This window comes from Triticum aestivum, chromosome 1B (assembly GCF_018294505.1).
Source record: "Triticum aestivum cultivar Chinese Spring chromosome 1B, IWGSC CS RefSeq v2.1, whole genome shotgun sequence".
NCBI classification, from domain to species: Eukaryota; Viridiplantae; Streptophyta; class Magnoliopsida; order Poales; family Poaceae; genus Triticum; species Triticum aestivum.
In genome coordinates, this window is record NC_057795.1 from 695,798,471 (window position 1) to 695,826,204 (window position 27,734).

At 46.7% G+C, this 27,734-nt stretch overlaps 1 pseudogene; it reads right to left on the minus strand.

The window, feature by feature from the left end:
• Positions 1-1,530: 1,530 nt before the first annotated feature.
• Positions 1,531-27,734, minus strand: part of LOC123082927 (DEAD-box ATP-dependent RNA helicase 15-like) — a 56,760-nt pseudogene continuing 30,556 nt past the window's right edge.

Sequence of the window (27,734 nt, forward strand, 5' to 3'; positions counted from 1 at the left end):
TCCAAGATAGGATTTTCATTATTCCCGGCGCTCCTCCACGATCTATCTGAGGAACTGCGATCAATCGTCAATCCATCAATTCCTGTGAGCTCTCTTTTCTTCTTATTTGTTTTCTTGCGAGCTAACAAGATGCAAGTTACTTCTTTTTGTCGGTGCTGCCTCCAAGTCTGTACTTGTTGTTTTCCTGACAATAGTAAGCTGTCAATCCTATTAACCCTTAGGAGTTGAACTTGAGCATGAAGTCACATGTTTCACCGTTTGAGTTTGAAACTATTATTCTTAAAACCAATAATTATTTAGTAACACTAATATTTCTTGAATAAGTAGTTTGACCAGAGTTTGACAAAAAATTCAGAAAAACATAAATTTGAGGATAATTTTTTTCCTTTCAAAATTGTGGATTCTAAAATTTGCAAAACGGCCTACGGCCGTCGAAATCGGATCTGGATTTTCGTGCTGAACATTTTGATATATTATACGTTTTTTCGACATCGTATGCAAAAGTTATAGCCGCTTTAGTTTTTCATAACACTTTTTTCCAAAACATGTCCAAATTTAAGTTTTTAAATTTTCCTAACTAGTAGATGTAGTAACATAACTACATCTCGAAGGATTTTAATTTTTGAAGTTTTTATCAATTTCTTTTATTTTTTTCAAAATTGAAATGGCGATACTGGGGGCGGGGGGGGGGGGGGGGGGGGGAGGGTAGAGTTTGAATCCCTTTAGTCCGGGATGGTGTCCATCCAATCCTACCATCGACTATATTTGCTAGCACCGTCCCAGCCAGAGTCACAACTAAGGTTAACCAAGCCAGAGCCACGTTCAATTAAAGTGACAAAAAAATTACTTTTTAACTAAAAATAATTGAAAACAACAATTAAAGGACTAAAAAACTATATAAGCAAAGCAGTACTGTTTTAACTCAAATCCTAATTTAAATTATTCTAAAAATAACCAAATAAATCTTTCAAATTTGAAAACTAATGGCACAAAAAAAACTAGACAAAATTTTGAATGTAATGCAAAAAGAATCACTCAAAAACATCAAATATCCTAAAAGATATAAGCAATTTAAAACAGAAACTAAAAATAGAAAACAAATTTCAGAACCCCTTTATTCCCGTTTTGAGACACGAACCGGAACTAAAGGGTGCGATGCCCTTTAATCCCGGTTCGTGTCTCAAACTGGGACTAAAGGGCATCACACCCTTTAGTCCCGGGACTAAACCGGTTTGAGACACAAACCAGGACTAAAGGGCATCACACCCTTTAGTCCCGGTTGGTGTCTCAAACCGGGACTAAAGAGATCTTTAGTCCCGGTTAGAGTCACGAACCGGGATTAAAGGACATCGCACCCTTTAGTCCCGGTTCGTGTCTCAAACCGGGACTAAAGGTCCCATTTAAACCGGGACTAATGCCTTCCCGACGCCCTAGCCGCTCGAACCAGGACTAATGCTCACATTAGTCCCGGTTCATAATGCAACCGGGACTAAAGGGTGCATTGAGCTTAGACCAAAGCCCTGTTTTCTACTAATGTATAAACCTGTCTTCCTAGGTCATGCCAGAATGGATGCAGATTCAAGGGAGGTTGCATTCAGAAAGCAACTTGTTCAGCTCTGTATCCCTGCTAACGCTCTTCACAAATATCACAACTTGGTTGAAATCAAGAGCATCCAAGAGATCATTCAATTTTTGATTCTTCTCCGACTCTGTCAATTTTATATAGTGCTACTAAAACAAGACAGTATAATCACACACACAGTGGAACAAAAACTAGTGAAATGAATGTGCAAAACAGTGTAAAACGACAAAAGCTACCTGAACAAGACCGTGAAGGGTCAACTTTGCCTCATCATCAACATAAATTTCCATAGGCTGTAAGGGAAAAAATGGTAGATGAAAGAAATTAGCATTCCAGCATCAATCTACAGGTACATTTCAAGTATCTGAATTCCTTCATCTTCAGAATATGCTGCCCACGTGTGGAACTTAAGTTCTGCACTGTTGCACACCATATTTGTTCCAATCAAGTTCGTCGGTCATTGCAACAGTGCATCACAGACAATTCCAGGCTGACATATGGCGACATTGAAAATGAGAACCAGAACCGCCACCAGCTAAACTCCACTGAAACTCCACATCCACCAGCTAACTCCATATGTGCGTGACTAAGTGCAACAAACCGAACAAGTGAACCCAGATAGTTAACCTCCAGACTGGTTCCCAACAGAAATTGACCATGTTGGAACTCGCCCACATGACGATCGATCACATCACAGTACAATGAAAACGTGCAAAAAAAAACTTTTATAGCCAAGGGCTCTTGTCGTGCCCTTTGTTTCTCCTCTTTTTATTTTCTGTTTTCTCGGGTGTTACAACTTTGCACAACGTGCTGTGTATATATACACAATGGCCAACGCACGACCACCTAAAGCAACTAGGACTTGGACTTCTGTCTCCTTACCGTACACGGACTTGACCACCTAATACTACCAGGACTCAACTCGTTTGCTTCCTAATCTAACTCAAACACTTAGACACATCCAGGTGCTAATTCTATCCAAGCTACTACTACTTGACACATGACATGCAAGTCGTAGTACACCGAACTAGCCTAACCACCGGCCACTCTAATTGTGATTAGCTTAAACTTATTTGCTAGACAAGATTATTGCTAACAGACCAATCACTACTGGAATTCTGTTTTACGCCGGGTGTAACGGGCACTCGGCAAAGGGCCGAAAACCGTCGGCAAATCCTTTGCCGAATGTCACCCTCGGCAAAAGCCAACCGACGTACACCTCTCTGGCAAACAGGAGTTTACCAAGAGCTAGAACACGGACACTCGACAAAGACTTTGCCGAGAGCTAAACAGTACAGCTCGGCAAAATAAAGTAGCTGACGGATAACAGACGGGGACGGCGGTTGCCACGTTGGCCAACTTTGCCGAGAGCACCACTCGGCAAAGAGAGCCAGTAGCAGGTCGACACGTGTCAGCTCCTGACATGTGGGACCAGGCGAACAGGCCGAGGGCCAACTTTGCCGAGAGCACCACTCGGCAAAGAGAGCCAGTAGCAGATCGACACGTGTCAGCTCCTAACATGTGGGACCAGGAGAACATGCCGAGGGCCAACTTTGCCGAGAGGGGCTCTCGGCAAAGACAACCAGTAGGAGGCTGACACGTGTCTCCCCCGACATGTGGGTCCACGAGAACAGGCCGAGGGCCAACTTTGCCGGGAGGTGCTCTCGGCAAACAGACTGAATAGGAGGCTGACACGTGTCATCTTCTGACATGTGGGACCACGAGAACTGGCCGAGGGCCATATTTGCCGAGAATAGCTCTCGGCAACGTTAACCAATAGGAGGCTGACACGTGTCATCTTCTGACATGTGGGACCACGAGAACAGGCCGAGGGCCAACTTTGCCGAGAGCCACCGTCGGCAAACTCTATCTGTGCCGAGTGCTGCTCTCAGCAAACTGAGCCAATAGGGGAGGGCCACGTCACTTGTCCTAAAAGCCGTGCCCATACTTTGCCGAGGGCCACCGTCGGCAATCCTTTTACCTTTACCGAGAGGCCTCTCGATAAAGGTTTCAGGAGCACTACAGGTTATTATCCTTTACCGAGAGGCCTCTCGGTAAAAGTGCCAGGTTCTATTGGTTGGTACAATTTTACCGAGATCCCTCTCGGTAAAGGCTGCTTGCTGGTCCAGTTTCACAGTCTTTACCGAGAGGCACCCTCGGTAATGGTGTGCCCAACAACCTTTTTCATTTCTCTTTCTTTCCTGCAGCGAAACATATACAACAGCATCATATAGTTAATAACACATAGAACATGTCACATATAGGCATCATTGAACAAAAAAAGCAATGATTCTGAAAAACATTCCACATAAAAGAAATAGTGCCTAAAAGCTGAAATAGTAGTCAAGACACTCGACTACCACAAGTTTACAAGTCTCAAGATGCAAGAGTTCTCAAGCACATACAAGGAACAGTTTCAAACATAACATAACATGAAGTTCACGCGATTTTGGAGATCGGAGTGATAACATCAACATTAGAAGGCCTCATTCCGTTTGCTGCCCCAGCTCCACCAACTTGAGGTGGAACTACCGGAACATTGTTCGACCCTTGTGATGGGTTGAGCTGTGATGGATTGACCCAATAGTGAGATGAATGCATATGGTAATGCCGAAAATGGTGACGGAAATAATTTGAACGAAACTCACAATGTTCCACTCTGGTGTCGATGGCATCTCTGGCACTGGTTGGCCTTGCACGGAATAAAGATTGGCCACCATATGTTGTAAAGACTTCACTAGATCATCTTGTGCCTTCAGGTTGGCCCGGTTTTCATCTCGTTCTTTCTCGGTGTCAATCAGTCGAGTCTACAATATGGCAATGCAAATGTCATTCATGTTGAAATGCAAATATGCAGGACCATGAAGGATCAATGAAGAAGCACTGACCTGAATATCCTCAATAATGCTCACGGAATGTGGTATGTGACACTCTATGGTAGGAGTAGAGCCAGTACTCATAGCACGGAGCATGTTGACTCTCGGAAGGGAGGAGGTTATGACAGAATCAAGGTGAACCGCCATCCGGCCATTCGGTCTACCGCCTGCCGCGGCAATGGACACAAGAGGGTCAAACGGTAGCACGTGAGGATCAGTGTCTTGCCCGTACGTCTCCTTCAATTTTTTGGTGTAGTTCTCTCCATCTAACCGGGCTTTAGAGCTGATCCAGTCCCTCTCCGGGTGGAGAGGGTGCTTGTCCTTGTTGTCTTTGGTACGTCTGATGGTCCATGCCTCGAAGTAAGTGATATCCTCGCCCGTGTCTTCTTTCTACAAAAGAAAGCAATCCAAACAATCAAGGGAATGCTTACAAATGAAAGATAACATGATGAAAGAAAAAGATGTGGTTGCCTACATGTTTTGAGATGACACCTGGGATGGTGAGGTTGCCTTGACGGTGTCCTGGACAACCCATCAACTTACGCCGTTCAGATATTGCTTTGTGTTCATCCTGCCACCCTGGATCTGTCCACCGTTCGATGATCTTCTCCCAGCACGGACATTTGTCAGCGCACCACCAAGGAATCACCTGTAAATTAAACAAATACATCTTAGTAAGGATTCTAATTTTGCGGTAATGTAGGGAATAGCAAGCATCCATCGTCACTTGCCTTGAAGTAATTGTCCCATGAAAGATGCTTCCCTCGAGCCTCCTGTTTGGAAATCTTGTGGTTGAGATAGTCCGCGTGATACTTCACCACTAACCTGACGCGCCCCTCATAGTGCATGTCGTGGAGTAGTTTCTTGGCAATATTCTCAACCACCACATTTGCACGATCCTTCTGACCCTCAACGCATGTATAGAAATCCTACAAACATGCATACACGTGAGAAGGGTAAAATCATGACTATGGCAAATTTAAACCTTTTGGTATTGACATTTAGGTGTTTGAAAGGACTTACCCAGAAATCGTTGACCACTCGCATGGCTTTGTTACCATAAACCCTCTGACGCATATCCAGGAAATCCGGTGCAAGTTTGTAGCGATCCCATGACCAAGCTGGCTCAATGATACCGTTCGGCAAAGTGACCAGTCCAGGATAATTTAACCTACAAAGACCCCCAGTGATGCCACTCGGCGACCATGGCAGACGCCTCTCACCACCTTTTACTAAGCTTCTGCATTACGAAGAGTGAAGTCATATTATCTGTGAGGAAATGACAAAAGGTACAATTTATATGGGATGAGTCGAGATAACCACTTACTTCTCTCCCATTGGTTTAATCAACACGTCTGTATGCACATATGGACGTCTTGGAAGCTTTGAAGGACCACGCAGCCACACTTTCCCTCTGGAAGTAGTGATGATAGTCGAACCGCTCGGTTGCGAGCCGCTCACCTCGTGGTGCTCTGTCACCCGTGAGGGTCCATCCCCACCCTCAGAAACCTGACGAACAACCAGCCTCCTCTCGGCGGTGTCATCCACCACCACCACCTCCTCCTCATCCTCCACCACCTCCTCTGCGAAATCCTCCTCGTCCTCCTCCTCACTCGCCTCATCCCCATCCTCTATTTCCTCCCCCCGAGCACGGCGAAGCACTGCATCAGAGGGTCCAGGAGAATAAAGAGGTGCTCTACTCCGGGCTACTTTACGTACTCCTCGCCCGCCTCCTCCTCCTGCCTCACCTACTCCCCTCCTCGTCCCCTTCCTCGTCCGCCTCCTCCTCCTGCCTCACCTACTTACCCTCCTCATCCGCCTCCTCGTCCTGCCTCACCTACTCCCCCTCCTCGCCCCCTCCTTGTCCGCCTCCTCCTCCTCCTGCCTCACTTACTCCCCCTCCTCGTCCGCCTCCTCCTCCTGCCTCACCTACTCCTCTCCAAGTCCGCCTCCTCGTACGCCTCCTCCACCTGCCTCACCTACTCCCCCTCTTCGCCCGCCTCCACCTCGTCCGCCTCCTACTCCTCCCCCGCGTGGTACTCGACCTTGTTTCGCACATTTTTTCGGACGGGTGTCTAGACCCGCCAATCCATTGGCCTTCTTGGTGGTTGTGGCAACCGATGAAGGAGCGGCCACCACTTTCACCGGTCGAGCAAGTTGATCATTGTACAAATCATTCACTTTTTTCAAACTTTCCTTTCGATTCTTATTGCTACCAGTCATGTTTCAATCACCTGATACAAAGAAGAACAAACCAGTTAGTACAGATGATACAACTTGATGTAAATACAATAAATATATCACATATGAAGAATAAATGGAATTGTCACAATAATACATATAGTTGTTACACACACAAATACATAGAGTTGTTGCACACACGAATACATAGAGTTGTTGCACACACGAATACATAGAGTTGTTACACACACGAATACATAGAGTTGTGACACACATACATAGAGTTCTAACACGATTACATGGAGTTGTTAGAAATAAGGTTCAATATTAGGTGCAACATTTGGATCAGGGCTTTCATCATCACTATCAAGCCCGTTCACACATTCATCCTCGAAGTCTTCACGGGGCCCTCATCCTCATCTAGCCCCATGTGCCATCGCATAAGTAATGCCAAATCTCGAGGGTCAGAAACATCCTCGTATTCTTCCTCTGCATTATCTACTTCCATGTCATCCATGGCCTCATGTTCCATAGCATCATCTTCGTGATGCACGCCATCATCTTCCTCTGCATCATCTTCTTCTTCATGAGTGTATGCTTCTTGAAAGAACTCTCCTTGTTTGGGGTAGGTACCTTGATACGCGGCGGTACCTTGTACATGACATCCCACTTCAAGAGATCGATATATTTCGTAGATGTGCACACATATGGGAGAAAAAACACTTGTGTAGCCTGTTGAGCCATAATATAGACATCATTTCCTGCATATTTCGATGCTCGTTCAACTTCGACCAAGCCAATACTAGGGGTTTGTCTCACATTCTCAGGATTGAGCCAGCTGCATCTGAATACGAAGGGCTTCACTCCTTGTAAACCACAATACTGCAGCTCATAAATTTCTTCGATGGTTCCATATTAGTGACATCCATTTGTCCCTAGCACTACAAAAAAAGACACATCCGTGACATTTTGGGCCGAACGAATTTTTTTCTGTCATACTTATGACACTTCTATGACGATAATTGTGACAAAACCCGGTATCATCATAGATGTGGTGGGCTCCTACTTCTATGACAAAAAATCATGACATAAACTGGGCTTTTCGTCCTGGGCGGGCCGGAGACGTAGCTGCATGACATTCTTTGGGCCGTCCATGACAGAAAAAACCGTGGTAGAAGCGAGGGCGAGGAAAATATCGGGGTGTTCCCGGTTACGGTGGGTGGTCAGGGCCGAGCGATGCACGGAGGTTTGCGTGTTTCTCTCATACACGCACGTGCATGGGTGCGAGGTGTTGGGCTCTAACTGAACCTGAGCGAGGCATTCGCCTACTGAACCCGAGCGATTGCACTACAGGCTACGCGTTACTGAAACCGAGCGATCGATGGTTGTTAACTGAACCCGATCGAGCGATTCCTTCGCTACTGCTGCTTACTAAAGCCGATCGATACTGCCTCTGGATGAACAGTGAGCGTTGCTGGGGGGGGGTTGGATGGACAGTTCCCGGTGGGGGTGGATGAACAGGACCCCGTGGTGTTGCCTCTAGATGAACAGGACCCCGATCGATCGAGCGGGTTGGAGCTGGATGAACAGGACCCCGTGGAGGGCTGGATGAATAGGACCACCTCGTGGAGGGCTGGATGAACAGTAGATGGTGGAGGGCTGGATGAACGGTAGCCCGTGGAGGGGTGGTTTAATAGGAGCCCGTGGAGAGGGCTGCTTGAATAGTAGCCGGTGGAGTAGCGCGCGGTGGAGGCAGGATGAACAGGAGCCCATGGATGAACAGTCGCATGTGGAGGCTGGAGGAGGTCGACGGTGGATGAATAGTAGCCTGTGGAGGCTGGAGGGGGTCGACGATGGAGATGAACAGTATCTCGTGGAGTCCCGTTTTGCGGTATGCCACACCCCTCCCGATGAACAGGATGTTGGGGAACGTAGCAGAAATTCAAAATTTTCCTATGTGTCACCAAGATCTATCTATGGAGAAACTAGCAACGAGGGGAAGGAGAGTGCATCTACATACCCTTGTAGATCGCTAAGCGGAAGCGTTCAACAGAACGGGGTTGAAGGAGTCGTACTCGTCGTGATCCAAATCACCGGAGATCCTAGTGCCGAACGGACGGCACCTCCGCGTTCAACACACGTACAGCCCGGTGACGTCTCCCATGCCTTGATCCAGCAAGGAGAGAGGGAGAGGTTGGGGAAGACTCCATCCAGCAGCAGCACGATGGTGTGGTGGTGATGGAGGAGCGTGGCAATCCTGCAGGGCTTCGCCAAGCACCGCGGGAGAGGAGGAGGACTTGGGAGAGGGGGAGGGCTGCGCCAGGGGCAAGGGTGCAGCTCCCATGCGCCTCCCCACTATATATAGGGGTGGAGGGGGATTATTTCTTGCCCTCCAAGTCCATTGGGGCGTTGGCAAAGGTGGGAGGAAAGAAATCCCATCCTTTCCTTTCCCCACCGATTGTTATCCCCCCTTTTTAGGGATCTTGATCTTATCCCTTCGGGATATGATCTTATTCCTTCTAAGGGGGGATCTTGGTGCGCCTTGACCAGGGGTGTGGGGCCTTGCCCCCACTACCCACGTTCATGTAGGTCCCCCATGCAGGTGGGCCCCACTCCGGAACCTTCCCGGTACAATACCGAAAAATCCCGAACATTTTTCGGTGGCCAAAATAGGACTTCCCATATATAAATTTTTACCTCCGGACCATTCCGGAACTCCTCGTGACATCCGGGATCTCCTCCGGGACTCCGAACAACATTCGGTAACCACGTATATCTATTCCCTATAACCCTAGCGTCATCGAACCTTAAGTGTGTAGACCCTACGGGTTCGGGAACCATGCAGACATGACCGAGACGTTCTCCGGTCAATAACCAACAGCGGGATCTGGATACCCATGTTGGCTCCGACATGTTCCACGATGATCTCATCGGATGAACCACGATGTCAAGGATTCAATCAATCCCGTATTCAATTCCCTTTGTCTAACGGTATTGTACTTGCCTGAGATTCGATCGTCGGTATCCGATACCTTGTTCAATCTCGTTACCGGCAAGTCTCTTTACTCGTTCCGTAACACATCATCCCGTGATCAACTCCTTGATCACATTGTGCACATTATGATGATGTCCTACCGAGTGGGCCTAGAGATACCTCTCCGTCACACGGAGTGACAAATCCCAGTCTCGATTCGTGCCAACCCAACAGACACTTTCGGATATACCTGTAGTGCACCTTTATAGCCACCCAGTTACGTTGTGACGTTCGGTACACCCAAAGCATTCCTACGGTATCAGGGAGTTGCACAATCTCATGGTCTAAGGAAATGATACTTGACATTAGAAAAGCATTAGCATACGAACTACGATCTTTGTGCTAGGCTTAGGATTGGGTCTTGTCCATCACATCATTCTCCTAATGATGTGATCCCGTTATCAACGACATCCAATGTCCATGGTCAGGAAACCGTAACCATCTATTGATCAACGAGCTAGTCAACTAGAGGCTTACTAGGGACATGGTGTTGTCTATCTACCCACACATGTATCTGAGTTTCCTATCAATACAATTATAGCATGGATAATAAACGATTATCATGAACAAGGAAATATAATAATAACTAATTTATTATTGCCTCTAGGGCATATTTCCAATAGTCTCCCACTTGCACTAGAGTCAATAATCTAGTTCACATCGTCATGTGATTAACGCTGATAGGTCACATTGCCATGTGACCAACATCCAAAGAGTTTACTAGTGTTTGTAAACTAGTTCACATCATCATGTGATTAAGACTCAATGAGTTCTCAGGTTTGATCATGTTTTGCTTGTGAGAGAGGTTTTTAGTCAACGGGTCTACAACATTCAGATCCGTATGTGCTTCGCAATTCTATGTCATATTGTAAATGCTGCTTCTACGCTCCACTTGAAGCTATTCCAAATGGTTGCTCCACTATACGTGTCTGGTTTGCTACTCAGAGTCACTCGGATAGGTGTTAAAGCTTGCATCGACGTAACCCCTTACGCCGAACTCTTTATTACCTCCATAATCGAGAAACATGTCCTTATTTACTCCAAGGACAATTATTGACCGCTGTCCAATGATCCATTCCTGGATCATTCTTGTACCCCTTGACGGACTCATGGCAAGGCACACTTTCGGTGTGGTACACAACATGGCATACTATAGAGCCTATGTCTGAAGCATATGGGACGACCTTCGTCCTTTCTCTCTTTTCTGCCGTGGTCGAGCTTTAACTCTTAACTTCATACCTTACATCTCAGGCAAGAACTCCTTCTTTGACTGATCCATCTTGAACACCTTCAAGATCATGTCAAAGTATGTGCTCATTTGAAAGTATTATTAAGCATTTTGATCTATCCTTATAGATCTCGATGCTCAATGTTCAAGTAGCTTAATCCAGGTTTTCTATTGAAATACATCTTTCAAATAACCCTATATGCTTTCCAGAAATTCTACATCATTTCTGATCATCAATATGTCAACAACATACACTCATCAGAAATTCTATAGTGCTCCCACTCACTTCTTTGGAAATACAAGTTTCTCATAAACTTGGTATAGACCCAAAATCTTTGATCATCTCATCAAAGCGTATATTCCAACTCCGAGATGCTTACTCCAGTCCTTAGAAGGATAGCTGGAGCTTCGCATACTTGTTAGCATCTTTCAGGATTGGCAAAACCTTCTGGTTGTATCACATACAACCTTTCCTCAAGTATAACGTCGAGGAAACAATGTTTTGACATCCTATCTGCAAGATTTCATCAATCATGCAGTAACTGCTAATCCAATTCCAACAGACTCTTAGCATCGCTACGAGTGAGAAAACCTCACCGTAATCAACTCCTTGAACTTGTCGGAAAACATCTTAACGACAAGTCAAGCTTTCTTAATGGTAATTCTTACCATCATTGTCTGTCTTCCTTTTAAAATCCATCCGTACCCAATGGCCTTACGACCATCAAGTATTTCTTCCAAAGTCATGGATCCGTTCTCGGATTTTATGGCCTCGAGCCATTTGTCGGAATCCGGGCCCACCATCGCTTCTCCATAGCTCGTAGGTTCATTGTTGTCCAGCAACATGACCTCTAAGACAGGATTGCGTACCACTCTGAAGTACTACGCATCCTTGTCACCCTACGAGGTACGTTAGTGACTTGATCCGAAACTTCATGATCACTATCATAAGCTTCTACTTCAATTGGTGTAGGTGCCATGGGAACAACTTCCTGTGCCCTGCTACACACTAGTTGAAGTGACGGTTCATTAACCTCATCAAGTCTCCACCATCCTCCCACTCAATTCTTTCGAGAGAAACTTTTCCTCGAGAAAGGACCTGTTTCTAGAAACAATTACTTTTGCTTCCGGATCTGAGACAGGAGGTATACCCAACCATTTTGGGTATCCTATGAAGATGTATTTTTCCGTTTTGGGTTCGAGCTTATCATGATGAAACCTTTTCACATAAGCGTCGCAGCCCCAAACTTTTAAGAAACGACAACTTAGGTTTCTCCAAACCATAGTTCAAACAGTGCCGTCTCAACGGAATTACGTGGTGCCCTATTAAAGTGAGTGCGGTTGTCTCTAATGCCTAACCATGAACGATAGTGGTAATTCGATAAGAGACATCATGGTACGCACCATATCCAATAGGGTGCAACTATGATGTTCGGACACACCATCACACTATGGTGTTCCAGGCGGTATTAATTGTGAAACAATTTCCACAATGTCTTAATTGCGTGCCAAGGCTTGTAACTCAGATACTCATCTCTATGATCATATCATAGACATTTTATCCTCTTGTCACAATGATCTTCAACCTCACTCTGAAATTACTTGAACCATTCAATAATTCAGACTTGTGTTCCGTCAAGTAAATATACTCAACATCTACTCGAATCATCTGTGAAGTCAGAACATAACGATATTCATTGCATGCCTCAACACTCATTGGACTTCACACATCAAAATGTGTTACTTCCTATAAGTTGCTTTCTTGTTCCATTTTACTGAAAACGAGGCTTTCAGTCATCTTGCCTATGTGGTATGATTTGCATGTCTCAAGTGATTCAAAATCAAGTGAGTCCAAACGGTCCATCTGCATGGAGTTTCTTCATGCGTATACACCAATAGACATGGTTCGCATGTCTCAAACTTTTCAAAAACGAGTGAGTCCAAAGATCCATCAACATGGAGCTTCTTCATGCGTTTTATACCAATATGACTTACATGGCAGTGCCACAAGTACGTGGTACTATCAATATTATCTTATATCTTTTGGCATGAAAATGTGTATCACTACGATCGAGATTCAATAAACCATTCTTTTAGGTGCAAGACCATCGAAGGTATTATTCAAATAAATAGAGTAACCATTATTCTCCTTAAATGAATAACCGTATTGCGATAGACATAATCCAATCATGTCAATGCTCAACGCAAACACCAAATGATAATTATTCTGGTTTAATACTAATCTTGATGGTAGAGGGAGAGTGCGATGTTTGATCACATCAAAATTGGAAACACTTCCAACACATATCGTCAGCTCTCCTTTAGCTAGTCTCCGTTTATTCCATAGCCTTTTATTTCGAGTTACTAACACTTAGCAACCGAACCGGTATCTAATACCCTGGTGCTACTAGGAGTACTAGTAAAATACACAATAACTTAATGTATATCCAATATACTTCTATCGACCTTGCCAGCCTTCTTATCTACCAAGTATCTAGGGTAATTCTGCTCCAGTGGCTGTTCCCCTTATTACAGCAGTACTTAGTCTCGGGTTTGGGTTCAACCTTGGGTTTCTTCATTGGAGCAGCAACTGATTTGCCATTTCATGAAGTGTCCCTTCTTGCCCTTGCCCTTCTTGAAACTAGTGGTTTCACCAACCATCAACAATTGATGCTCCTTCTTGATTTCTACTTTCGCGGTGTCAAACATCGTGAATACCTCAAGGATCATCTATCCCTGATATGTTATAGTTCATCACGAAGCTCTAGCAGCTTGGTGGCAATGACTTTGGAAAAAGATCACTATCTCATCTGGAAGATCAACTCCCACTCGATTCAAGTGATTGTTGTACTCAGACAATCTGAGCACAATCTCAACGATTGAGCTTTTCTCCGTTAGTTTGCAGGCTAAGAAAATTGTCGGAGGTCTTGTACCTCTTGACGTGGGCACGAGCCTGAAATCCCAATTTCAGCCCTCGAAACATCTCATATGTTCCGCGACGTTTCGAAAAACGTCTTTGGTGCCTCAACTCTAAACCGTTTAACTGAACTATCACGTAGTTATCAAAACGTGTATGTCTGATGTTCGCAACATCCACAGATGACGATTGGGGTTCAGCACACTAAGCGGTGCATTAAGGATATAAGCTTTCTTTTGTCCGCATAATCACTACTGTCAACTTTCAACTATATTTTCTCTAGGAACATATCTAAACAGTGGAACTAAAGCGCGAGCTTACGACATAATTTGCAAAAGGTCTTTTGACTATGTTCAGGATAATTAAGTTCATCTTATGAACTCCCACTCAGATAGACATCCCTCTGGTCATCTAAGTGATTACATGATCCGAGTCAACTAGGCCGTGTCCGATCATCACGTGAGACGGACTAGTCATCATCGGTGAACATCTTCATGTTGATCGTATCTACTATACGGCTCATGCTCGACCTTTCGGTCTCTGTGTTCCGAGGCCATGTCTGTACATGCTAGGCTCGTCAAGTTAACCCTAAGTGTTTCACGTGTGTAAATCTGTCTTACACCCGTTGTATGTGAATGTAAGAATCCATCACACCCGATCATCGCGTGGTGCTTAGAAGCGACGAACTTTAGCAACGGTGCACAGTTAGGGGAAAACACTTCTTGAAATTGTTGTAAGGGATCATCTTATTTACTACCGTCGTTCTAAGTAAACAAGATGCATAAACATAATAAACATCACATGCAATTATATAGTAGTGACATGATATGGCCAATATCATATAGCTCCATTGATCTCCATCTTCGGGGCTCCATGATCATCATCGTCACCGGCATGACACCATGATCTCAATCATTATGTCTTCATGAAGTTGTCTCGCCAACTATTACTTCTACTACTATGGCTACCGGTTAGCAAAAAAGTAAAGTAATTACATGGCGTTGTTTAATGACACGCATGTCATACAATAAATAAAGACAACTCCTATGGCTCCTGCCGGTTGTCATACTCATCGACATGCAAGTCGTGAATCCTATTACAAGAACATGATCAATCTCATACATCACATATCATTCATCACATTCTTCTTGGCCATATCACATCACATAGCATACCCTGCAAAAACAAGTTAGACGTCCTCTAATTGTTGTTTGCATGTTTTACGTGGCTGCTATGGGTTTCTAGCAAGAACGTTTCTTACCTATGCAAAACCACAACGTGATATGCCAATTGCTATTTACCCTTCATAAGGACCCTTTTCATCGAATCCGTTCCGACTAAACTGGGAGAGACCGGCACCCGCTAGCCACCTTATGCACCAAGTGCATGTTAGTCGGTGGAACCTGTCTCACGTAAGAGTACGTGTAAGGTCGGTCCGGGCCGCTTCATCCCACAATACCGTCGAAACAAGATTGGACTAGTAACGGTAAGCATATTGAACAACATCAACGCCCACAACTACTTTGTGTTCTACTCGTGCAAAGAATCTACGCAATAGACCTAGCTCATGATGCCACTGTTGGGGAACGTAGCTGAAATTCAAAATTTTCCTACGTGTCACCAAGATCTATCTATGGAGAAACTAGCAACGAGGGGAAGGAGAGTGCATCTACATACCCTTGTAGATCGCTAAGCGGAAGCGTTCAACAGAACGGGGTTGAAGGAGTCGTACTCGTCGTGATCCAAATCACCGGAGATCCTAGTGCCGAACGGACGGCACCTCCGCGTTCAACACACGTACAGCCCGATGATGTCTCCCATGCCTTGATCCAGCAAGGAGAGAGGGAGAGGTTGGGGAAGACTCCATCCAGCAGCAGCACGACGGTGTGGTGGTGATGGAGGAGCGTGGCAATCCTGCAGGGCTTCGCCAAGCACCGCGGGAGAGGAGGAGGACTTGGGAGAGGGGGAGGGCTGCGCCAGGGGCAAGGGTGCAGCTCCCATGCGCCTCCCCACTATATATAGGGGTGGAGGGGGATTATTTCTTGCCCTCCAAGTCCATTGGGGCGTTGGCAAAGGTGGGAGGAAAGAAATCCCATCCTTTCCTTTCCCCACCGATTGTTATCCCCCCTTTTTAGGGATCTTGATCTTATCCCTTCGGGATATGATCTTATTCCTTCTAAGGGGCAATCTTGGTGCGCCTTGACCAGGGGTGTGGGGCCTTGCCCCCACTACCCACGTTCATGTGGGTCCCCCATGCAGGTGAGCCCCACTCCGAAACCTTCTAGAACCTTCCCGGTACAATACCGAAAAATCCCGAACATTTTCCGGTGGCCAAAATAGGACTTCCCATATATAAATCTTTACCTCCGGACCATTCCGGAACTCCTCGTGACGTCCGGTATCTCATCCGGGACTCCGAACAACATTCGGTAACCACGTATATCTATTCCCTATAACCCTAGCGTCATCGAACCTTAAGTGTGTAGACCCTACGGGTTCGGGAACCATGCAGACATGACCGAGACGTTCTCCGGTCAATAACCAACAGCGGGATCTGGATACCCATGTTGGCTCCCACATGTTCCACGATGATCTCATCGGATGAACCACGATGTCAAGGATTCAATCAATCCCGTATTCAATTCCCTTTGTCTAACGGTATTGTACTTGCCCGAGATTCGATCGTCGGTATCCGATACCTTGTTCAATCTCGTTACTGGCAAGTCTCTTTACTTGTTCCGTAACACATCATCCCGTGATCAACTCCTTGATCACATTGTGCACATTATGATGATGTCCTATCGAGTGGGCCCAGAGATACCTCTCCGTCACACGGAGTGACAAATCCCAGTCTCGATTCGTGCCAACCCAACAGACACTTTCGGATATACCTGTAGTGCACCTTTATAGCCACCCAATTACGTTGTGACGTTTGGTACACCCAAAGCATTCCTACGGTATCCGGGAGTTGCACAATCTCATGGTCTAAGGAAATGATACTTGACATTAGAAAAGCATTAGCATACGAACTGCGATCTTTGTGCTAGGCTTAGGATTGGGTCTTGTCCATCACATCATTCTCCTAATGATGTGATCCCGTTATCAACGACATCCAATGTCCATGGTCAGGAAACCGTAACCATCTATTGATCAACGAGCTAGTCAACTAGAGGCTTACCAGGGACATGGTGTTGTCTATCTACCCACACATGTATCTGAGTTTCCTATCAATACAATTATAGCATGGATAATAAACGATTATCATGAACAAGGAAATATAATAATAACTAATTTATTATTGCCTCTAGGGAATATTTCCAACACAGGACCCCTGTTTCGACCGTAGCGCTCCAACACAAGTCTGTTTCCTCCGTTTTGCAGTACGCCACACCCCTCCCGATCAACAAGACCTCGTTTCGATCGTAGGAGGTCCAACACAAGTCTATTTCCTCCGTTATACGGTATGCCAGACCCCTCCCGATGAACAGGATCTCGTTTCGAATGTGGCCGGTCGAACGCAAGGCCGTTTCCTCCATTGTTCGGTATGCCAGGCCTCGTTTCCATCGGCTGTTCCGTCCAAGCCGGTTGGCTCCCACACGTTCCGTTGCCTCCCGATGAACACGACACATTCCGTTGCCTCCCATGTACACGACGACGATGCAGTTTCTCCGTTCCGACCCAGCCATGTACACGAGCCCTGGACGTACGTATGCGCGAGTAGGCGTTCGAGACCCCGCCCGTATGTACGTACGTGGCCGTATTTTCTTTCTTGCACACCGGCCGCTGTACGTACGTGTACAAGCTACATGCGTGCCTCTACTACGACCCGTGCGCGCCTCTACATCGACCAGTATGTACGTACATGTTCGTGACCAGAATGACAACGCTATGTACGCTTCGACTAGGTGGGTCCCGACTGTCAGGCACTTCCTTCCGTGCGAACATGTAGCTAGTGGGTCCTAGCAGTCAAGGGGGAGAATCGTTTTTTTGCCCAGACGCACTTCCTTGCGTGCGAAGATGTAGCTGGTCGGTCCCAGCAGTCAGGGGGAAATAATTTTTTCGCGAAATATGGTGGCCCATCCGGTAGGTCCCTGCTGCCTGGTGGAGGAATAATTATTTTGCGCGTAATAAGGAGGAACTTCCTTGCGGCCGCCGTGGACCCAGCTGTCAGCCTCTCCACGTACAGTACTCTTCCGGTGGAAGTCGTTCCTTGACCACGTTGAGCACGCCGCACCGAGAGCACTAGGGCGGTGGATGACGGCGAGGCCTAGGAAGGGGACGACGCGGAGCTGGAGAAGACGCGGCAGTGGAAGCCCGCGCAGAGAGGAGTACGAGGGTTCACTGGTTCGGTTGCGGTGTGAGGCTGCCATCGCTGCAGGGCCTGGCCAGTGGTGGGAATAGTAGGGGCGATAAGGCCTCCGCGACAGCACAGCCGACCATGGGAAGCAGGAGCATGCGGCACGACCGGCGCTGCTTTGGGCGGCTGGAGCAAGAAGACCAGAGGTTGAAGAAGCACTACGACCGTTGGATGGACATCGTACGGTCACTGGAGCTAGAATTGTTCATATTGACTAAGTTGACAAAGCACTCCATCCCTGTCAACTTAGTAGTCCCACAACTTAGCCTCCCACCAATGTGGGTACCAACTAGCAGGGGGAGTATTCATTTTTTGTGTGCGTTATAAGGAGGCACTTCCGGTGGGTCGAGCTGACAGCGGGGGGAACGTTTTTTTCGCCAAATATGGTGGCCCATTTGGTGGGTCCCAGCAGTCAAGGGGGAAACTTTTTTTTTGCCAAATACGGTGGCCTGTCCGGTGGGTCCCTGCTGTCACGTGGAGGAATAATTATTTTGCGCGTAATAAGGATCTAATTCCTTGCGGCTGTCGTGGACCCAGCTATCAGCCTATCAACTTACAGTACTCTTAAGATGGAAGTCGTTCCTGGAACACGTTGACCATGCCGCGCCGAGAGCACCAGGGCGGTGGACGACGGCGAGGCCTAGGAAGGGGACGACGCGGAGCCGGGGAAGACGCGAGAGTGGATGCCCACGCATAGAGGAGTATGAGGGTTCACTGGTTCGGCTGCGGTGTGAGGCTGCCGTCGCCGCAGAATAACAGGGGGTGTGGGTGAGTAGAGGTATGGCCTGGCCAGCGGTGGGAGTAGTAGGGGGCGGTGAGGCTTCCGCGACAACACAGCCGGCGACGGGAGGCAGGAGCACGTGGCACGACCAGCGCTGGTTTGGGCGGCTGGAGCAAGAAGACCAGGGGTTGAAGAAGCACTACGGCCGTTGGATGGACATCGTACGGTCACTGGAGCAAGAATCGTTCATATTGACTAGGTTGACAAAGCTCCCCATCCCCGTCAACTTAGTAGGCCCACAAGTCAGCCTCCCACCAAGGTGGGTCCCAGCTAGCAGGGGGAGTGTTCATTTTTTTCTGCGTAATAAGGAGGCACTTCCGGTGGGTCTGAGCAGACAGCGGGGGGAATGTTTTTTTGCAAAATACGATGGCCCGTCCGGTGGGTCCCAGCAGTCCGGGCGAAACATCTTTTTTTCGCGAAATATGGTGGCCCGTCCGGTGGGTCCCCGCTGTTAGGTGGGGGAATAATTATTTTGCGCGTAATAAGGAGGCACTTCCTTGCGGCTGCCGTGGACCCAGCTGTCAGCCTCTCCACTTACAGTACTCTTCCAATGGAAGTCGGTCGTTGACCACATTGACCACGCCGCGCCGAGAGCACCATGGCGGTGGACGATGGCGAGGCCTAGGAAGGGGACGATGTGGATCCGGGAAGACGCGGCAGTGGATACCCACGCGGAGAGGAGTGTGAGGGTTCACTGGTTTGGCTGCGGTGTGAGGCTGCCGTCGCCGCAGAATAACAGGGGGTGTGGGTGAGTGGAGGGATGGCCTGGCCAGTGGTGGGAGTAGTAGGGGGCGGTGAGGCCTCCGTGACAGCACAGCCGGCCACGGGAGGCAGGTGCAGGCGGCACGACCGGCGCTGCTTTGGGCGACTGGAGCAAGAAGACAAGAGGTTGAAGAAGCACGACGGCCGTTAGATGGACATCATACGGTCACTGCAGCTAGAATCATTTATATTGACTAAGTTGACAAAGCCCTTGGTACGCATCAACTTAGTAGGCCCACAGGTCAGCTTCCCAAATGGTGTGCCCCAGATGTCAGGGGGAGGAATCATTTTTTGGGCGGGTGAAGCTAGAATATCTGAGATTGAAGAAGAAGCACGACATACGTTGGATGGACATCCAACGGCCACTGCTGCTAGAACCGTGTGTTGACTATAAGTTGACAAAGCCTTGCATACGCGTCAACTCTTTTTTTTGAGGGGACGCGTCAACTTAGTAAGGCCACAAGTGTGTGGCAGAGAACTTATAGCCCATTTGAGATTTGTAAGAATGTGCAACCAATTTTTGAATTCTAATGGAATTTAGTACAACCGATTTACAGTTTGTTAAAAGTACAACCCATTTCGACCAACCGTTCAAAACAGAATTCAATAAAATTTCCCACATTTTGATGGGATCCGAAATATTTTTATCCCGAAATTTCTAGTCAGATGAAATCTAATTTCAATATAAATTTATATCCGAAGTATAGTTTTATATACTAACTAGCACAAATGCCCATGCGTTGCAACGGGAGAAGAAAAAAAAATATACTTTCTGAACCCAATGGCTCAAGACCCTTCCCCCTCCTCCTCCTCCCACGACCGACTGCCAGACATGGTGAAATCAGTAAAATCTTTGAAATCTACCACACTGCCGCATGAGAAACAACATGAAAAGATATGTTGTGCAAAAACATAACCATGAAAGGAATTCGTAAATGTACTGTAGGTGTGTGCAATTTAAATCATGGAAATATCCACCTGGTCGCGAGTATCTCTTCACATATTTGTCGACGTTGCTTAGTGATGCCCCAAAAATATCGCACAATAATTAAAATAGTAAAGCCTTAGTACAACATTCTTGCTTCACTACGGAGGCAACAAAGATTTCCATGAACCAGTGTTGGGTAGGTTTAGGGACTGGGTAGCATAGCACTATTTGTGTCCAACGTTATTAGAAACATTTTTGCGGGGTAATGATATTAGAACCATTTTTTGCGGGGCAATGATATTAGGAGCATTTTACAAAGATCCTCCATCAATGGCTAATATAAAAAAGTAAAGTGCGGAGTTTGTGTCGCACACAACAGGGAGTCCAACTGCTTGTGCTTTGGTGGCAACATTATTTTTATTAGGAGCATTGTAAGAGTGTGTGACGGGCGCTAGCGGGTCGAGCAGAAAAATAAGAGCAAAGATTTATTTTGTTTTCAGTCGTTGCAACTATTTCCATGCACAGAGACATTTATGGTGCCATTATTATATCCCATTTGGAGACCCTCTCTTTCCTTTTTTAGTTTTCTGTATTTTCCTTCCTTGGGACAACTTCCACTTTCCATTTTTTCTCCGTATAGACATGAAATCCCCGCCCTCTTTCCTTCCTTACTCCGCCATACGACATGAAATCCCTCTTCCTTCGGAATGCAAGTGATGCCCCTCCTCCTCCTTCGGAATGTTAACCTGATGGCCTCTCCTCCTCAAGATGATCTATATATGAACAAGTGTACTTCTATTGAGACGTGCACGTGTTTTGCAAGTAGTGACAATATGTATGAATTTGCGACTTCTGTGTGGCGTCTACTAGGATAATACATTCAACTTGTGCGTGAAAATATGTGGACTACCCCTAATTATGCATACATAGGTGGACTAGATCAAATTATGCCTATATATGTGTGGACTACTCCAAATTGCACTGTAGTTGTTTTTATCTGCAGGATCAGAAAAGAAATAGCTTAACAGCAGAATGGATGGGAAAGATTTCCGAGAGCAACACTCGAAAAACGATATACTACCTAGAGCACCTCTCGGAAATTTGGTCGTCCGGGAGACACTACTATTGTTCCACATCTTTTCTGAGAGCGGCTCTCGGAAAAGAAGGCGAGCATTGCCGAGAGCAGCTCTCGGCACAGATATGTAAACTGTCAGCTGCCATGTGGGCCACGTTGTCCTACTGGTCAGGAGAATTGCCGAGAGCAGCTCTCAGCAAAGATATCGTCATTTTTTTCAAAAATATTTAGCAAATTATTTGGAACTTTTACTGATAAATGTGACTAGTGGTACCACATGTCAGTTAGAAAGAACACACACAAAAAAGAAAATAGGATGTGACATATACTTTGCCGAGTGTCGTCTCGCGGCTCTCGGTAATGTACACAGTAACGGACGGAGCCGGCAGTTGCGAACGGGCATGCCACGTGGCTCCTCTTTGCCGTGAGCGGCTCTTGGCATCTGCAGGGTTTGCCGTGCGGTGCCTCTTTGCCATGAGGCAGTGACGGCAAAGAAGGCAGTTTGCCGTGAAGCTAGGTTTTCCGAGAGTGACTCTCAACGTTGTTTTCTTTGCCGAGTTTCTGTGTTTTAGCACTCGGCGAAGAACATGACTGTGACACCCCAAAATTTTAACCTTGTTTTATTAATTAAAATTTTGCCAGGGAACTTAAACTTTTATTTTCTGGATTTTCTTTTGATTTCAAAACCATTCTTTTCTTTGTTATTATGGATTTTTTACCCCAAGTGAAAACTTTCCAAATATATTATTGGACTTGTTTTCCCTTTCAAGAAAAACATTTCTATTATCAGTGGATTTATTTGCATAATTATTTCTCTCTGAGCTTCGTTCCTTAAAATGACTTTTCATTAGTTTTGGAGCTCTTTTTGAACTACAACCACTTGATAAATTTATTTAAAATTCCAACCAAAATTTGGAGATGTCATGTTGATGTTTTTAAATCACTTTTATGCAAAAATATACCTCATTCATTGGATATTTTGAGCTCTACACCCAATTTTCAAATCTGACCCAGTGGGCAATTTTGCACTACAACCTATTTAAATATTTCTTTAAAGCTTCCACCAAAATTATGGGATGTTAATAGGAGTATTTCATTCAACTCTATGCAAAAACCCATTGATGTTCTTTGGAAAATTTGAGTGAATCAACCTCTTTTTCATTCTGGTCCAGCTTGGTGATTTGTACTGCAACCCTAATTTATTTTGCTCTAGTGCCCTTGAGTTTTCTCCTACTTATAACTCATCCTACAAAACCCTTAAGTCCAGAAGAGTGGACCCATTGGAGGATTTCAAGTGCATGCATTAGTGCCTTTTTCCTTCTATCCAGAATCAGTTTTCTCACAAACTTGCACTAACAAGTTTTTGCTTTTGACAAACTAACCTCACCACCCTCTGTATCATCTAAAGAGACACTGATCTGGAGAATTTGGCCACCCCAAGAATTACCTAGATGCCCTTGGCATTCTGTCAAACACCCTGAGTGCATAGCCAGATTTGGCATGATTTTAAGTTTACATTGTGAACTTGATCCCCTGACCTAACCAACATGTCCACTAAGCTCCTAGCTAACCCTAACCCAGGCTTGCTAATCCCCAGACCCATCCTAATCATCTAGCACGCTCTAGCATTGCGTCGAACACGCATCATGCATGCTCTGGGCGCGCCCAGAGCGCACATTTTGCACGCGCACGCACCGAGCCGCCGCGTCCCACTGCCGACGCCCCACGCTCGTTTTGGCCACTCCCCTTGCACAGCCAGCACGCCCGCCCCCCTCCCTTGCCGCAGGGCCGCCCCTGGCGCCCTACAGCGCCGCTGTCAGGTCGGCCACTGCGGCTAGCAGCCGACCACAGTGGGCTCCTGCCCCGGACGGCGCCGCCCGAGCCACCCCAGCGCGCCAGCTGCCCTCTTGAGCAGCCCCAGCTCATCCACCAGCTTGTCCGCAAGAGCTCGTCGCCGCCACGTCCCCCTGCTGCTACAAAATGGCGGTCGCCGGTGATGCTATCCACGGTCGCCGCGAACCGACCTAGCCGCGCTATAAAAGGAGCCCCCGAGCTCGTCCAGGCCCTCAAGCAACCTCTTACCACCTCTCTAGAACCACTCCTCCATAGCCAGAGAACGACGGGAGGAGGTCGTCTTCCTCACCTCCGATGGGTTCGGCCGCCGCCACGCTCCGGTGAAATCCGGCCAAGACCGAGGCCCCCAAACCCCTCCCGTGCTTCCATCACTCTCCCCTCGACCTCACGGAGCTGCCCAGCCCCTCAAACGCGACCCAGAACCACCGCAGCCCAGATCCCCGAAATTCACCCGAAGCTTCCTCCGCCGTGGAGCTCGCCGCTGGCGACCCCGTCCGTCCCCGCCGGCCAGTCAACCACCGGGAGGACCGCCTTGGGCTGGCGGATCCATCCCTGCCCTCGGATGCCCTCAAGGAGAAGCCGTTCGCCGGCGAAGATCGTCGGAGCTCCGCCTTCATTCAGCCAAAGGAGAGGGAAGGCGGGGGACGACTGGTCAAACCTGACCAGTGGGCCCGCTGGACCCACTGTTAGTGACCCACGCGCCAGTCCATGCTGGATAAGTGAAAGCATAAAGTCTCGAGTATGTTTTCCCTCCCCCGAAAGCGTATTATTATTTGAAACATTTTCTTTTCAGTTTTATTTTAAAAACATAAATTTGACTAAACTTTGACTGGCTATAACTTTTTAAATATAACTCCAAATGAGTTGATTCCTTTTCCTACCTCTCTCAAATTTAGTCTAGTTTATTTTCAGATTTACTTGAAAAAATTTCAGACAACTTTTTTGTACTGTTTTGAAACTATGTGTTAATTTGAATATTTTCTGAAATAGGATTTGTTGGAGAGAGAAGAAAACTTTCAAAAGTTTTGGAATGCACCCTGCCTCTCCACAACTTGAAGCCAAGCATTCTGAACCCTGGCATAGTATTGTCTTGCGTTGTTGACACGGTTGCAACCCCACCTTGTCTCAAAGATTTCGTTATTCTATGCGATGATACAATCATAATCATAGTGCATATTGATGATTTCATGCTGTTGGCATTTGATATGTTTGTGATAGAAATCCCCCTCATATGCCTCTCATGCCTATCGGGAAGGTTCCGGGAGAGTCTCTGTCTTGGGTAGACACAAGCTTGTCCCTCGTCGAGACGGTTATGACCGGTGGGGCAGGGGGAGGTATGATGAGTGGTGGTTCGGTCTGATCGATGTGAAATATAATTCTTGAGCTAACCATGCAGGAAATGCTTAAACCTCCTGAGTCGGCCGTAGATCGAGTCTTGTTCCAGTAACCCCCCATACTTGTTTCGTGCTGCCACTTGTCCCTGCCATAGGTAGGGTACGGTTCAGTAAGTTGTCAACCCCTTTCTAGCACACACCGTATAGAGAGGCCATTGTGGAAGATACCGACTGCAGCCGGTAGGCAGGCCACTTGGTTCGGGGGCATGGGTGTTTCCGGTTGGGACCGAGAGGGGGGCACCCCTTAGAGCGCGCGATAGAAATTTGATCCCATGCTAATCGAGGTTGTAGCCTCCCCACTTAGAGTTTTGCTTAACGGGTGTCGTGGGTGATTCCAGACACGAGTAAAGTTAAGCTGGTGTGTGCAAGTCAGGCGTGTTTTCGACTAAAAGACCGTAGACGGAATTAGTTCCGATGAACTAAAGGAATCCGTTGCTCGTGGGTAAAGAGTACACGCTCTGCAGAGATATTATACCTATTCGAATAGCCGTGTCCATGGTTAAGGACTACAGTCTGGGATTGGTCAAGTGTCGGTCTTAGTGTCGGTCTTCGGAGGAAAAACTACTAAACCAGAACATTGATTATGACTTGTGATATATGCTGATTATGGTTATTATTATTATGGACTAACCATTTGTATTATTTGAAATAATGAATATCCCTGGGACGGTTCTACCTCCTAGATATTCACGGTGATTATTTCATTCACTTATAAGCCCTTTATGAGGTGTCGCTTAGACACCCGACTGTGGCATGCTCTTTATTTCATTTACTTATAAGCCATTTTTGAGGTGTCGCTCAGACGCCCGACTGTGACATGCTCTTTATTTCATTTACTTATAAGCCCTTTTTGAGGTGTCGCTCAGACACCCGACTGTGGCATGCTCTTTATTTGATTTACTTATAAGCCCTTTATGTGGTGTCGCCCAGACACCCGACTGAGGCATGCTTCATATTATTTTCCGTTCGAGGCGTCGCTTCAGACACCCGATCGATGCTTTTCATTTCTACTCCCTGATTGTTTACTCATGTTTTATTTAAATGACCTGCTTGCATCATGAACCTTATTTCATAACTGACGAAGTGATCATAGAATTTTTCAAAGCATGATTATCAGTGGTTATATTATACCTGTGTTCTTAATGTTTGCGAGTACATTCAAAGTACTCACTGGCTTGTCCCTGGCTATTGTCTTGGACAGATTTTCCTTGCATGGAGAGGAGCGTTGCGATGACAGCCCCGGAACCCACGCAATGGTGATAGCAGCATCGCGAAGATAGGAGTTATCCTGGTCAGCTATTCCTATGGGAAATGGAGTCCCATAGACGCTGATGATCCGCAAACCGCTTCCGCCAGCAACCACTAGAAACCATTTGTTATACTCATAGGCCAAAATGGTCTTGTACTACTTATCCTGTATTTTGCTTGGAGTTTCTGTATCAAGTTGGTGCCTCATCAGCTAACAGTAATCCTGGGGCTGGTGAGCACAAGGACCATTTTGTTGGAAATTATATCCCGAAAACCCGGTCTTGACAATGACATCGGGCGTACGTGTAAATTCTAGTAGTGAATGCTACTGACACATACCCAAACCACTCAAAAGAGTCGTAAATGGCCTCCACAGTATTGCCCTATGCAAGGTAGTAACGAAAAAAGAAGAAAAAAAATGACATAACAATGAATTCTATACATGTAAGATTACGAGAACCAAGAACAAACCTAGTGACAACTGACAACAGGAGAGAAGCCCTTGGCACACATACAAACCATATGATAACCAGTGGAGTAACTTAAATATGATGCACTATGCAATTGAGATAGACATTAGGCAGGGGCATTACATCTTGCATAAATTTCTAGCAAATGGGACGGATCACCTTGCTGAGAGTTGCCGAAAACATCATGACCTGCTTATCATGAGGTGTCTGTCGTGGGAGTAAGTCTGACAATAGAATAGGGGGTATGTATGGATAGGCAACGTCCTAGCTACGATGAGGTTGTGCATGCAAGGTTTACGAGTTCAGGCCCTTCGCGGAGGAAGTAACAGCCCTACGTCTCGGTGCCCGGAGGCTTGGTCAATTGGATTATGCGTGAAGTTACAGGGGGTGTGAACCCTTGTCCCCGAGGAGGGGGGTGGCTTATATAGAGTGCGCCAGGATCCCAGCCATCCCCTGTTACATAGGGTTCAATTTAGATACATTATAACTAAGCACTTTTCCTGCCCTCTCAGACCATTAGTGTTTCCAACCGTCAGATCATCGTTTTGGTGCATTTTTTGCCATTGGATTTCCTCTTAATCCCGCTTTGACTTGCTATGTTGGCTACAATTGAGAGGTTTCCTTGCTAGGCCGCTATTCTGGAGACAATTTTAGCTGCCTGGTGTAAAATTGGGCCTAATGGGCTTCTACGAGTGTCCGCCTATGCATCCTAGAAAAAAAAATACACCCTCACACCACCCTCCTTTCGTCTCCATCGTGTGGCGGCTAAAGAGACCTAGGTCAGGTGACATCGCCGCCACCATGTTCTCCGTCTTGCAGCTCATCTCGCCGTTGTCTTTCCGCGCAAGATTCATTTCGGTACCGTTCCAACTCTACTGCAAATCTTCGATTCCCCTGCGACCCTTGACTGCATATTCTTCAAGCTCGACTCCCTGCAACTCTCCCAGCGATGTAGTCTCACCGCCCTCGGCCTCACCATCATATGATGCAGGGGAGTGATACCGCCACCTCCATCTCCCCTTTCCCTGACTCTGAACCCAACTGAGA